Raw genomic sequence first — 5,484 nt, 5'->3', positions numbered from 1 at the left:
GGAGAAAGCTCATCTCTACTAAAAATGCAAAATTAGCTGGGTGTGGTGGCACATGCCTATAATCCCAGCTACTCAAGAGGCTGAGGCAGGATAATCACTTGAACCCAGGAGGTAGAGGTTGTGGTGAGCCAAGATCGTGCCATTTCACTCCAGCTGGGCAACAAGAGTGAAACTCCGTCTCAACAACACAACAACAACAACAACAACAAAAGGCAACATGTGACTCTGAACTAATTCTTTTTGATGTGAAGAACATTATTGGGACATTTGGCATAAAGAACATTATTGGGACATTTGGCAAAATGCAAATAGAATCTGAGGATTAGATGGTAATAAAAGTATTGATGAAAATTTCCTATTTTGATGAGTATAGACGACTAGTAGGGAGGGTCTGCTCCTCACAATACCCTCTGTTCTACCCTGTGCTTCCTCTCTTGCAGTGGGGCAAAGAGAAGGAAGATGGAAAAAGGAAAATGTCTCTTACTTAATTGGGCAAGCTTGTTATTTTTGTCCCAGATAATGATAACTGAGGTGTGTACGTATGTGTGTGTGTTTTATATATTTTCTTGCTATGTTACTTATTGCATAAAGATTTATAATTATTATATATTCAAAATAACTGTACCCTTTATAGAAATAAAAGCTCTTTGAGACCAGGGTATAGTGTCTCATACCTGTAATCCCAGCACTTTGGAAGATCAAGGCAGAAAGATTGCTTGAGGCTAGGAGTTGGAGACCAGCTTGAGCAACCTAGCAAGACCCTCATCACTTTAAAAAAAGAATAACTAAGTAAATAAAACCTCTTTGTTGCATTTAATCTGTTTGGTTTTGAATCCTACTTAGCCTGAAATTAATATTAGGGCTCCTGCTTTCTTTATGTTTATATGTGCTTAATGTAACCTTGTCTGTCATTTACTTTGATATATATTTTTTTATTGGGGGAAAATGTACCATTTTAACCATTTTTAGGTCTACAATTTAGTGGCATTAATTATATTCACAGTGTTCTACAACTATTTCAAAAACTTTTCATTATCCCAGAAAGAAACTCTAACCATTAAGCAATAGCTTCTCATTTCCCCTCTCTCCAGCCTCTGATCATCTCCAATCCACTTTCTGTCTGTGAATTTGCCCATTGTAGGTATCTCAATATTTGTCCTTTTGTGTCTGACTTATTTTATTTCACTTAGCTTGTCTTTAAGGTTCATCTGTGTTTTAGCAGGTATCACAATTTCATTCCTTTTCATGGCTGAATAATATTCTCTAGTACATATGTAACACATTTTGTTACTCATTGACCTGCTGATAAACACTTGGGTTGTTTCCACCTTTTGTCTGTTGTGGATAATGCGGCAATGAACATTGATGTATGAGGATCTGTTCGAGTCCCTCCTTTCAATTGCTTTGGGTATACACCTAGGAGAGGAATTGCTGTATACTATTTGCTTTTTGCATGACTGTTTTACTGTATTTTGAAAGCATCTCTTGAGGAAGCATACAATTTGAGAATTTTTGTCATAAAATAAAGGACTATAGCCCATTTACACTTATTGTTGAAATATATTATTAGTATTATGTCTATCAACTAAAAATTATTTTATTGTTTTCTTGCTTTTTCCAGTGTTTGCTGTTTGGCATGCAGATCATGTATTCTTTGCTTTTTATCTTTTCCAGTGTGTGTATGTGTGTACATATCACATATGTTATATAATTATATATTATATATTGTAATGCATTTTATGTGTATTTATGTATGGCATATTTTCTGTCTATAATTCTACAAATAGTTATTTTAACTTTTCAAAAGCATTCTTTAACTCACAGTATTTTTCTAACTATTAATCAAGAGTTCATCAATACTTCCCAAGTTCTCTTTGCCTCTTATTGAGAATATTTGTAACTTTTCAAATTTTGAACCACTTTTAAAATTCTTCAGAGTTTTTTTCTGTTTAAACAGAGAATTTAAATGGCATTTGCACCCTGTAATTTCATTTCATGGCTTCCCTATTCTTGATTCTTAAATTTGCTTCATCTCTTGACAATTTTAAACACATCTCAGAGTTCCTGATTTAAAAAGCGCTCCGGGTGATATATTTCTTAAACCCTTGCATATTTGAAGGTATCTTTCTTGAGACTTCAAACACTGTAAGTACCTTGGTTGGACATCAAATTATCAAATCACAATCTTTTTCTCTATTCTTCTGAAAACTCTGTAGATGTTCTTTATCTGAATTGAGGACAATAAGAGCTTGAAGACAGTCTGATTTTCCTTCCTTAGTATATTTCCTCTTTATTCTGTGTATATACTTGTAGGCTTTTAAAAATCCTGAATCTTCAAACGTTTTTGTGGGGTGTCTAGGTAGAGGTCCATTTCCAGCAATTTTGTCCTGGGATATATTGATCTCAAGTGATCTGCATACTCAGGGTGCGCATGGTGTTTCCTTTACCATGGATTGTGTTATATGTAAATTTTTGGTGCAGCAAAAGAAGTAGCACTTGAATATCAATTTCCTTAGCAAGGCAATTTACTTCTATAGATGGGTGTGGCTCACAGATGGAACAATGGCGAGTACACACCTGGACAAGGAAGGGGAAGGGGTTCTTACTCGTGACGGAGGTCGCCCCTACTGCTGTGTCATTCCCCTGTTGGCTAGGGTTACCAAGCACAGTCTAGGCTAATTCCAACTGGCTATTTTAAAGAGGGTATGAGCCAGAGTGGTGGGGTGGATAGTTTGGCGGGAAGGACTGTTACATGCAGGTCAGAGCAGGTAACCAGGGGTCAAAGCAGGTGACTGGAGCAGGTGACCAGAATGAGTCAGGACGGAGCAGGGGACCAGGGGAACAGATGTGAACTGCTGAATAGAACTGGTGGAAAAGGTTGTTTAGTGAAACTACAAGGAAGTTAAACTTTGAAGTGGAGAATTAAAGAATAAGAGAGCTGAACATACTTACATACTGACTCTTTGAAGAGAAACTTGGGGTTCACTATATTTAACAATTGTTTCTCTCTGGTGTCACCCTTCAGAATCACCAAATGACCACTTGGTGCTTCTATGCTCTCTGGTCTCCCTATCTATAAACTTTCCTCCTGCCTTTTTCATTTCTATATCTTTCTTTCTGCATATTTGATGAGATTTCTTGACCTTTACCTCTACAGCACAGATTTAATATTTTACAGTACCAATTCGGTTCTTTAATCTTACCCAGGGATTAGTGGTGGGTTTTCATTCTGTGATTACATTTTCAGTTTCTCTGACATAGTTTCCTTTTCTTATCAATTCCCTTTTCATTTAATCATTTTTTTTTAAGTCTCATTCTGTGGCTTTTTAAAGAAAGCCTTTCCTTCTTCTCTTTATGGCTCTACCTTTATTTCATAGAGGCCGTGTCTCTGACATGCAGAATAGGACATTGAGTAAGATTTTCCCTGCAGACCACATTGTTAGGGAGACCCAAAATGAGGAGGAAGGGCTAGGTGCCCACATTCTATTAAGGGGATGCAGCCTATGTAGACCCTCTGACTTGATCCCGTAAAGCCACCTCCTTGGGAGCTTTGGGCCATTCTTGGAGTTCCAGGACAGACAGCTGGGCCTGCATTTCTGAGAATGCTCCCACAGGGCCATGACAAAGCACCAATTCCCAGCTCTCTCCCTTTCCTTGAAGTTGAGGAAGGCAGAGTTTCCAGAGCCCAAGAGGCTTCTTTTGCAGCAAAAAAGCTCCAGGGCTTGACAGAGTCAACATTGTCCCTGAGGGGAACTCGGCTTTTTACCAGTTTCTAACCACAGTCAAGTCCTCCTTCAGTTTTTCCCCAGACTTTCTCCTTGCCTCAGCCTGGTAACAAAGGCATTTCAACTAATCCACAGGATCATGCTAATTGGCAAATAACTCAGGCTCTCATGCCCTGAGGGTGTCACAGGCCTGTTGGGCACTGCCAGGGGAAGAGGAAAACTGAACGCCTTAGCAATTGCAACAGCTCCTATATTTAATTGTATTTAAATACATCCCCTCAAGGAGTCTGCAGGACCTCAGGGGTACAGAAAGTTATGAGCTAAAACAATTTCTGTTAATTGCTGAACCAGACACTCAAACAGAACCCTGGGTTTGAGATTCTTGTATGGAAATCAGCTCATTCTAATTATAGGGTGAGCTAAGATCCCACCTTAGACCAGGGTCTCTCAAAGTGGCTTTCTCAAACCACCTTTTCTATAAAATGTTAATAGGTGTTTCTGAAAATAGGGTTCCGATGAAAATAAATTTGAGCTCTGCATAGTAAACAGAGTGGCAGGTTTCTTTCCTGCAGGACTTCTTGGCATCTGGCATGCTAATTGCCTATTATTCAGTGAATCATTGGGCATACACTGAGTATCTGTTGTGTGCCAGGCATTGAGGAAACAGAGATTCCCACATGGTCCATGTCTGCAAAAAGCTTACAGCCAATTTTATAATCCCTTAGTTCTCAGTACCTGCAACATCAGATGAAAACTTGTTAGAAACGCAGGCTCTCCAGCCTTGTCTCCACACTTACTGCATCAGAACCTGCATTGTAACACGCTTCCTGCATGATTAAAATATGAAAAGCCCTGGAATAATGCATCCCTAGGAGAGAAAAAGAAGGAAAAAAGAATGGCTGCACTGGGAAGCCGCGAACTTTGCTATGGGGCCCAGGTAAAACCATGGGCAACCGAGCTGGGGAGGAACACATTGTCCTCATTTCAGCTTAGACAGTGAGACTCAAGCCATGAGCACTGGGAAGAATGCAGTTCCCTTTCCGCATCAATCTTTGTTGAGGCAAGGCTCAACTCTGAGGAAAAGAAAAACCCCAAATAATAGTGTCTTAAACAAGATAAAATGTTTACCCTTCTCTTACTTTCTTCCTTTTTGTTAGAGACAGAGTCTCACTCTGTAGCCCAGGCTGGAGTAACCTGATGCGATCTCAGCTCACTGCCACCTCCTCCTCCCAGGTTTAAGCAATCCTCCTGCCTCAGTCTCCCAAGTAGCTGGGAATACAGGCGCCCGCCACCAAACCCGGCTAATTTTTTTTTTGTATTTTTAGTAGAGACAGGGTTTCACCATATTGGCTAGGCTGGTCTTGAACTCCTGGCCTTGTAATCCGCCCACCCACCTTGGCCTCCCAAAGTGCTGGGATTACAGGCATGACCCACCACGCCTGGCCTTACTCTTTTCTTACTTTCAAGAAGTCCAGCAGTTAGAAGTACTGGGCTGGAATGACAGACTACAGGATCAAGGACCCATGTCCTTTCCATCTCATTACTGTACCACACATGCCTTCCATTTCCAAATTCAACTCATGGTCCGAGATGGCTGCCAGACTTCCAGCCATTACAGCTACATTTCAGCAAGCAGAAAGTGAGGGAGAAGGGCATATCCTCCTGCTTTTAATAATTATACACAGTGTCTACTTATTTCTCATTTGCTTAAATTTAATCACATAACCACACCTAGCTGCAAGGGAGGCTAGGGGATATA

Source organism: Cebus imitator, unplaced genomic scaffold (genome assembly GCF_001604975.1).
Source record: "Cebus imitator isolate Cc_AM_T3 unplaced genomic scaffold, Cebus_imitator-1.0 Scaffold149, whole genome shotgun sequence".
Classification (NCBI taxonomy): Eukaryota; Metazoa; Chordata; class Mammalia; order Primates; family Cebidae; genus Cebus; species Cebus imitator.
Note: the sequence above shows the minus strand (reverse complement) of the source record.